The 10001-nt window shown below is 40.0% G+C and overlaps 1 non-coding gene across 1 annotated transcript; it reads right to left on the bottom strand.

The window, feature by feature from the left end:
• Positions 1-9337: 9337 nt before the first annotated feature.
• Positions 9338-9410, bottom strand: TRNAG-CCC (transfer RNA glycine (anticodon CCC)). Its single transcript has one exon. It is a non-coding gene; the product is annotated as a tRNA-Gly (tRNA).
• Positions 9411-10001: the final 591 nt, after the last annotated feature.

Below are 10001 nucleotides of genomic sequence, written 5' to 3'. Positions count from 1 at the left end.
TCAGTGATGCCATCCAACCATCTCATCCTCTGTTGTCTCCTTCTCCTCCCGCCTTCAATCTTTCCCAGCAACAGGGTCTTTTCCAATGAGTCGGTTCTTCACATCAGGTGGCCAGAGTATTGGAGTTTCAGTTTCAACATCAGTTCTTCCAATGAATATTCATGACTGATTTCCTTTAGGATGGACTGGTTGGATCTCCTTGCAGTCCTCTCAAGAGTCTTCCCTAACACCACAGTTCAAAAGCAACAATTCTTTGGCGCTCAGCTTTCTTTATAATCCAACTCTCACATCCATACATGACTACTGGAAAAACCATAGCTTTAACTAGACGGACCTTTGTTGGCAAAGTAATGTCTCTGCTTTTGAATATGCTGCCTAGGTTGATCATAGTTTTCCTTCCACGGAGCAAGTGTCTTTTTAATTTTATGGCTACAGTCACCATCTGCAAGTGATTTTGGAGCCCCCCCAAAATAAAGTCTGTCACTGTTTCCATTATTTCCTCATCTGTTTGCTATGAAGTGATGGGACTGGATGCCATGATCTTAGTTTTCTGAATGTTGAGTTTTAAGCCAACTTTTTCACTTTTATCTTTCACTTTCAGCAAGAGGCTCTTTAGTTCTTCTTTGCTTTCTTCAAGAAGAAAGGGTGGTGTCATCTGCATATCTGAGGTTACTGAGATTTCATGATGTCCAATAAAGGACAGAAATGGTATGGACCTAACAGAAGCAGAAGATGTTAAGAAGAGGTGGCAAGAATACACAGAAGAACTATACAAAAACGATCTTCATAACCGTGATAACCAAGCTGGTGTGATCACTCACCTAGAGCCAGATATCCTGGAATGCAAAGTCAAGTGGGCATTAGGAAACATCGCTGTGAACAAAGCTAGGGGAGGTGATGGAATTCCAGTTGAGCTATTTCAAATCCTGAAAGATGATGCTGTGAAAGTGCTGCACTCAATATGCCAGCAAATTTGGAAAACTCAGCAGTGGCCACAGGACTGGAAAAGGTCAGTGTTCATTCCAATCCCAAAGAAAGGCAATGGCAAAGAATTGCCTTTGCCAAAATTGTTTAAATTGCCAAAAATGTTCAAACTACTGCACAATTGCACTCATCTCACACGCTAGTAAAGTAATGCTCAAAATTCTCCAAGCCAGGCTTCAATAGTATGTGAACTGAGAACTTCCAGATGTTCAAATTAGATTTAGAAAATGCAGAGGAACCAGAGATCAAATCGCCAATATCTGTTGGATCGTCAAAAAAGCAAGAGAGTTCCAGAAAAACATCTACTTCTGCTTTATTAACTATCCCAAAGCCTTTGACAGTGTGCATCACCACAAACCGTGGAAAATCCTTCAGGAGATGGGAGTACCAGACCACCTGACCTGGCTCCTGAGAAATCTGTATGCAGGTCAGGAAGCAGCAGTTAGAACCGGACATGGAACAACAGACTGGTTCCAAATCAGGAAGGAGTATGTCAAGGCTGTATATTGTCATCCGGCTTATTTAACTTATATGCAGAGCAATCCCACTGCCAGATATGTATTCTGCAAAAAGCCTGTTTCAAAAAGATACACGCACCCAGTGTTCATGGCAGGACTATTTACACTAGCCAAGACATGGAAGCAACCTAAATGCCCATCAACAGATGAGTGGATAAAGAAGAAATTTACATTTGTACAAGGAATATTACTCAGCTATAAAAAAGAATGAAATAATGCCATTTGTAGCAACATGGATGGACCTAGAGATTATCATACGAAGTGGAATAAGTCAGAAAAAGACAAATATCATATGATATCCCTTATATGTGGAATCTAAAAACATGGTATAAATGAACTTATTTACAAAATAGGAACAGACTCACAGACAACAAACTTACGATTATCAAAGGGGAAAGGTGAGGGGAAGGAATAAATTACGAGGTTTGCATTAGCATAAGCATATGTTCCAGTTCACTGATTCCTTCCTTCTGACTCATTCATTCTGCTGTTGAATTTTAAATTTGGTGACTGTATTTTTCATTTCTAAAATTTCCTGTTGGTTCTTCCTTATATTGTCTATTTATTTTCCATTTGTTTCTGTTTTTGTATGGATTTTATATTTTTTTCATTTATTTCAAGTGTGCTTGTACTTGGTAATTGAGGCATGTTTATGATTACTGCTTTAAAATATTTGTCAGATAATAATTCTAAGATTTCTGTCATTTCTCCAACAGGCCTACCGCAGTGGAGAAGTGGAAATTTGTTTTGGTAGTACTGGGTGGAGATGGATGTCCAGGCTCCTCAGAGTGTCTCTGATAACATTATAGACAGGGGTGAGAGGAACTCTTTACCATCCAACGGAGATGGAATTTCAGCTCCCTACTCATCCTTCTCTGACATCAGCATACTGGGTGGTTAGAACGTCTCATTATAGCCTCATCTAGGCTTTCCACTTGAACTTGGCTGACATGGGTAGGGATGGGAGCCACAGTTTACCTGTTGTGTTTGGCATAGAATGTTTATTGTCTATAACATATCTTTGTAGGCTTCCCCTTTATTTTTTCTTTGTTTAGAGAGAGTTGACTTCTGTACTTGTTGGCATTTCTAGGTTGCCAGCTTCTTCAGTTCCAAGTCTGAGACATGTGAGGCCAAAAGAAAAGCCACAAATTCAGCAGTACATCATTCCTTGGGTCCTCTAGTCCCTAGATTGTCTGACTTCTCTGCCTTAGCCTTTCAGAGTCTTCTTATGTTTATTTAAATATAATTCTTAGAGTTTTTAGTTTTACTTGGTAGGAGGAATAGGAGAAGGACATTGTTCTCTCTTACTAGAACTGTACATACACTTTTAACAGAATTTCAGTCTCCCATATCAAGTGTGAACTTCATTTACTGCTTTTCCAGACTAGTAGCTCCTTATTAAAAGTCTGGCTCCGTGTTTTTAAAACAATAGGCTGTGACTCATTAGTGAGTCATAAAATCCACTTTATGGGTCATAACTAGCATTCAAAAATGAAATATAATAGTGTGAAAATCAAGTACATAGTAAGGGCAAGAATTGTTGCATAACATTTTTAATAGTCTCCGTGTGTGTGTGTGTGTGTGAATGTGTGCATGCACACATATGTCTGAATACTGGGTTGCAAAGTTAAATGCATTTTTTAAACTGTGAATTACAGTCAACATAGTCTGAAAATCACTCACTTACATAGGGGAAGAATGGTGAGAGAGAGAAGGCAAGACTCATTCAAGCTTAGATGAAACCCCTGCCACCGAAAGGCATTAGTTGACTTAGGGTATTGTATGTTAGCTAGTTTCGCAGATTGGTCTAAAGAGTCATGTTTAGTCCATTGCTTTTTAAAAATGCTTTTATATCCCCCCAGAATCACTTGCCTGTAGGTTGAAAGGGAGAGACCTCACTATCACAACTGGCCCTAAACCTGAGACTTTCATTCCAACTGTTGAGCTTAGAAGCAAGTAGATTCTTATAAGGAATGTTTGGAGGCAATTCCATTGTATTCCAGACATAGATTCCTCCAGGAAAATTCTCTTAGGAATAAAAATTAAATTAGTGCCATCCTCACCTCCGCCCCCAATGCATTTCTGAGTTAAAAGCAAGCTTTTACTCAGTACATTTTGTGCTCTTTTGATATCGAGTGAGGAAGAAGCAGTAGTGGGTGACAGGAAGCCAGACTCTGGTGGGGAGTCCATAGGACTATTCCTTGGTGGAGAAGGTAAAAATAAAATGTTTCAAATATTGTAAAGCAATTATCCTCCAATAATGAGAGAGAGAGAGAAGAAATTAGCTGCAAGTTGAACTATAGGACCTGTATTACTAATGGATAAGACAAGGAGGTAGTAAATTAATCAAGTAAATCTTAAATGGCCAGAACACCTTAAATTGCCATGGAGTTCTTCATATTACTTCAACTTAGGAGACTCTGTGTAAATCACTAATTCTTGTGATCTCATTATAGATGGATTGTGTGTGTCTTGGAGATTCTGATAATGAATTTTGATGGTCTATTTTGGGCCCAGCTCAGTGATAGACACTTTCACATGGGTACTCTATTGACTTCTTAGAATAACCCTGTGGACAAGTAGTATGAGCCCCAGTTCACAGATGAGGATGATGAAGCTTATAGAAGGTAAGTGATTTGTCCCAAATTATAGAGTTGGCAAGTGGCAGAGTCAGAATTTAGACTCAGGTAAGCTGAGTAGTTTCCATATGCCTCCCACTTCACTACAACTGCTTTTGTGAAATGAGGCCATGAGAGAATACAGTTAACCTCTATGAAAATTAAGAGGCTCAAATATTTTTTTAAAAAGTTCTGTTGTTATACTATTATTTTTACAGCTTATTTTTAATTTTTGACCATGCTGGGTCTTCATTGCTTTCTGTGCACGGGCTTTCTCTAGTTGCAGTAAGTGCGGTTGTTGCCCTTCCTTGCAGTGCTCGGGTTTCTCCTTGCTCTGGCTCCTCTTGCTGTGGATCATAGGCTCTGGGTCCGCAGGCTTCAGTAGCTGTGGCACTCTGGTTTAGTTGCTCCTTAGCATGTGCAGTCCTGGACCAGGAATCAAACCTCTGTCTCCTGCATTGGCAAGCAGATCCTTAACCACTGTGCCACCAGAGAAGTCCGAAAGTTCTGCTCTTTTAAAGTTCTGCTATATTTTAAAGTTCTGGTAAAAAGCAACCCACTGTTGCTATTTAGATCTGTGAAAAGATTTCATGATATAGGACTTTTTCTGCAACTTTACTGTTTAAAGAAAATGTGTCTTCTTTCCTGGGCTTCTTCAGTGGCTCAGCAGTAAAGAATCCACCAGCAGTGCAGGAGCTTCAGGAAATACAGGTTTGATCCCTGGGTTGGGAAGATCCCCTGGAATAGGGCATGGCAATCCACTCCAGTATTCTTTCTTGCCTGGAGAATCCCATGGAAAGAGGAGCCTAGTGGGCTGCAATCCATAGGTCCCAAAGAGTTGGACACAATTGTGAAGCAACTTAATACGCATGAATACATCTTCTTCCCTAAAAATATTTTACTGGTTAAAAAAGGATCATAGTGAAATCTACCAAAGCATAAAACAAAATGTGAAATACGGCAGGAGGCATAAGCTGTTTCACCAAACACTGAATGGTATGTTTTCAGAAATGGCTGTAAATTAAATAAAGCAGCAGCATTAGAAACTGTTTAAGCCCTTAACAAATATTTGGGATAGTGATGCTGTTAGAGAAACTTACTGCCAATGATTTAAAAAAAAAAAAAAAACAACCAGCAGAGATAATAAACCCTGGTTAATAAACCCTGTTATTTTATCAGTGAAGTAGAAAAAATACTTTCAGTACTTTCAGCAAGAGATTCATGATGCAGGAGGTGTTCCAGAGACCCTTTCTGCAGCATCTGCACTAGGTGAGTGAGTGACTGACTGACTGAAAGTTGCTCAGTTGTGTCTGATTCTTTGCGACACCGTGGACTGTAGCCCACCAGGCTCCTCTGTCCACAGAATTCTTCAGGCAAGAATACTGGAGTAGGTTGCCACTTTGCTCTTCAGGGGATCTTCCCAACACAGGGATCAAACCCGATCTCCTGCATGGTAGACAGGAAATTCTTTACCCCCATCTGAGCCACCAGGGGGACCACCAGGTGGCATGGTCTAAACCCAAACATCAGCTGAAAGCAACCAAATAAATTACAAACAGGCATCCGAACAACCCCTAACCCAGCATCAGAAATAGCAAATTGGTTCCTGAGTAGATTAATAGGGACAGTATTAGGGGGAAAGTGCAGTCTAAGCAATACAGGTACAAACCTTAATAATTGACTCTATGCTGGCTCTGAGTAGCTGCAAAGGATTCTTTGGGGACAGTATTTTAAAAGGCAACACAATTGCCTGAATCAGCTAGACTGGCTCTCTTAGCTGAGTTGGAGGGTTCTGGAAAGATTTGACTGTATGAATAAGATGCTTTATTCCTGGGCAGAGGTTTAATTAAAAAAGAAAAAAAAATCATATGTTGAGGCCTTAGGTAGGCAAAATGTCTTTTAAAAAATATTCCAGTGACACCTGGATCATTACAGCAAAGAAGAATTTAGAATTTAATTACCTACAGGGTGTTTACATATGTTATCATCAGGAGCTTAGAGAGCAAATTAAGATAGACCTAGGCACTTTTTATTTAACCTGCAGTCAGTCTTGTCTTTCCTGTTCCTCAGATGCAAATACAGTATCATTAAAGAGGTGACTCAATTTCCATAGATGTATTCCTGAAAACCAGATGTGCTGTGAGCAAACCAAATTGTTGGGAATCAAATTATGTTTTATATACTAAGGGAACTTGTTATTTAAGCATCTGTGATGTTTGTTATGGCTTAAAGGATTGGCATTTATAGGCCAAATGGTTACCTCTGCTAAGATGGTGTGTCTATGTTGTAGTCAGGGTCATGTTAGGCTATGCTGTAGGGAAAAAATATATATATGTGTCAGTGACTTAATACAGTGATTTATTTCTTGTTTTTTGTCAGAATCTGATGCAGGTTTGGACAGCCCTCTGGTGTTCTTGTCTTCCAGGGACCTAGTGACTCAGGGACTCAGAGTATTCCCTTTTTGCATTTCTAGTATTTCAGTGTCATATGACCCCAAACGACACACAGAAGCAGTAAAGGTAGTATGTGAGTGCCCCAGAAGTTGAAAATGGTTTGTTGACCACAGTCTGCCACCCTGGTGTTTATTTCTGTGTGATTATCTTTGTGGGTTTTAGAAGCATTGATGAGACTCTGCTACAGTGAAGTGATTTTCAGAGCCCTTGGTATATTACACATTTAATAATGCTTTTTGTATACAAATATAGCTTATCATTAAAGTAATGATAAAGGCATCTCTTAAAAAGGATACACTGGCCATCAGATTCAGGAACCAGAGGAAGAAAAGACATCCATGGGAAATTATCACAGACCCTGAAAATGGGTCTTCGCACAACAAAGAACACTTTGTGTTACATCATTGGTTCTACAGTTCATGCTTTCAAGTTCTCTTTGCCTTGACTTTATGGTAATTTCCTGGATGTCGTCTCAGACGGCTCCCCTGACTTTGGTCCTTCTGTTTTCTTGTGTTTCGCCTACGTGTTCCTGACTTGGTCTGCAACCTCAACCTGCAGCCCTGATCCTTGCCTTCATTCTAAATCTTCGTTGGTAGCTTGCTTATGTGGCCTTCCCAGTATCTAACCACTCTCCGTATTCTGCCCATATTATTGCTTCTATGTAACTCATGCTACTGTATTTCCTAAAGCCTGCTCAGGGATACTACTCTGGCATTCACCCCCTCTCTGCCCTATCATTGTTCTTCCCCCATTCTACTGAATATTCCCTACTAAATATTCCTTTCTCTATTGCGTTCAAACAGTCTATTGTTTCTCCCACCCTGAAAGAAAGAAAACCTCTCTTGACCTTAATTCCCATTCCAGTTAACTCTATTATCTCCTTCTCTTTACTTCAAAATGCCTTAAATTTCTTTAATTGCTTTAATTTCTCTCCTCCACCCTCACTTGAATCTACTCCAATTAAGCCTTCACCAGCACTACTCTTCTGAAACTGCATTTGTCAAGGTCACCCTTGAGTTCCATGTTGCTAAATCCAGTGGTTATTCTCGGTCTTCATCTTACTTAAAATCTCAACAGCACTTGACACACAGCTGTTCACTCTCTTCTGTGTGAAAATTTTTTTCTTCTTTGCTTCCATAATACTACTCTTGCCTGGTTTTCCTCCTACCTTTTAAAATGCTTCTTCTAAATCTTTTTTCCCCCTGTTTTCTCATTTCCTCATCTCCTAAATATTAGAGTACCCCAGTGCCCTGCTCTTGGACCTCTTTTTTTTTTTTTCTCTATCTATAATTCCTCTGTAGGTGATCTGATCTGGATTCATGGTTTTAAGTAGCATCTCTGTGCTGATATTATTCAAATTAATATCTCCAGTCTGGATGTCTTCCCTGATTCTGAACCTTTGTCACTTGATGGGCATCATCTCTTGGATGTCTAATAGGACCTGGAAACTTTAACATTTCCAAAGCTAAGTTCTAGGTTTTTCTCTAGATGAGCTTTTCTTATATGTTTCTCCATTTCAGTTAGTATAACTTCAGTCCTTAAATTGCTAGGATAAAAATGCATTGACCTCAGCCTTAACTCTTCTGTTTCTCTGACAACCTTTATTGATCCGTCAGAAAATCCTGACAAATTCTTCTAATTTGACCATTGCTTCTCACCTGATTATGTCTCACCTGTGTTACAGTAATTTCCCAATCAGTGTCTTGCTTCTGTCTTTGTCCCCCTTGGCTCCCGCAAACCTATCTTATCACAGCAACCAGAGGGATCCTCTAAAGATATGTTAGATCATATCAGTCTTCTTATCACTCTCATCTGAGTCTCATCTCATCAGCCTAAAACCCAAAGTTCTCACACTTACCTACAAGGCTCTATGGGGCCTGGCTCCTGGTTGTGTTCCTTCTTCGCCCTGCTCTTCCCGCTTCAGCCACATTGCCTCACTGCTGCTCTTGGACGGTCTAGGCAGCCTTCCTCTTTTCATCCTTGACCTTGCTGTTTCCGTTCCCTGGCATTCTAGCTTCCTAGAATGGCTCACTTGCTCATGTCCTTAAGATTTGCACTCTGCTGCACCATTTCTGGGAAACCTTACCTCATCATTTATCTAAAAGTTGCAGCCATTTCCCCTGATATTTTCTACTCCATCTGCCAAGATTTATTTTTCCTTCTGCTATTGTCATTTTTCAACCTACCTAATTTTCAAACTTATTTTGTCTTTTTATTTTATCTTCCCCATTAGCATATAAGCTCCCTGAGGGCCATATATTTGACTGGTTGATTAACATTGTATCTCTTGTGACTCAAACAATGACTGACATATAGTAAATGTTCAAGAAACACTTGTTGAATGAAAGAACAGATCAATGATAGGATTGTGTTCTCAAAGTTAATTTAAAATTCTGCTATGTAGAACACTGTTTACATTTCCTCACAGAGACAGTACTATTCATGGTAGATAAGTCCTGAAATACTTGCTTAAAATCTAAATTCTACAATATGCCCCAAACTTAGGGCATCAGTTGAGTTATCATACAATGTTCCCAGGTCTCCCACATTGTAGGCAGATTCTTTACCAGCTAAGCCACAAGGGAAGCTCCAAAATACTGGAGTGGGTAGCCTATCCCTTCTCCAGTGGATCTTCCCAACTCAGGAATTGAACTGGGGTCTCTTGCATTGCAGGCACATTCTTTACCAACTGAGATATCAGGAAAGCCCCAAATAATTACTTATTTGGCTGTGCCAGTTTTTAGTTGCAGCATTCACTATTTAGTTCCCTGACCAGGGATCGAACCTGGGCCCTCTGCATTGGGAATGTGGAGTCTTAGCCACTGGACCACCAGGGAAATCTCAAAAGTGAAAGTTGCTCAGTTGTGTCTAACTCTTTGTGGCTCCATGGACTATACAGTCCATGGAATTCTCCAGGCCAGAATTCTGGAGTGGGTAGCCTTTCTCGTCTCCATGGGGTCTTCCTAACCAAGGGGTTGAACCCAGGTTTCCCGCATTGCAGGTGGATTCTTTACCAGCTGAGCCACCAGGGAAGCCTGATGTCCCCTAGCTATCTACTTTCAGTAAGACACAGTTGATCACAATATAACTTTGTGAGGATTCTAAAAGGGGGATTAGAGAGTCCAGTGGGAAAACTCAGAAAAAGGAGCTATGGTTTTGGAATTTGAGTTAATTTCACAGAAGAAATTGTATTTGCATTAGGTCTCTAAAAATGAAATGGAAGTTTGCCACAGAGAGAAAAGGAAAGAAATGTTAATAGGCAGAAGGACTAGCATATCAGAAGATGTAAGTGTAAAGTAATATGGTTTGTTTGTGGAAAGAAGAACAATTTTTATGTGACTGGAATATTGGTGAGAGAGGCAGAGGAGTCAACGTTGTGAAAAATTCTATAAGCCATGTTGGGGAGCTGAGGTTTATTTTGTCATTGC

This window comes from Bos indicus, chromosome 16 (assembly GCF_029378745.1).
Source record: "Bos indicus isolate NIAB-ARS_2022 breed Sahiwal x Tharparkar chromosome 16, NIAB-ARS_B.indTharparkar_mat_pri_1.0, whole genome shotgun sequence".
Lineage (NCBI taxonomy): Eukaryota > Metazoa > Chordata > Mammalia > Artiodactyla > Bovidae > Bos > Bos indicus.
The sequence above is the reverse complement of the archived record's forward strand: the minus strand, read 5'-3'. Positions and strand labels throughout refer to the sequence as shown.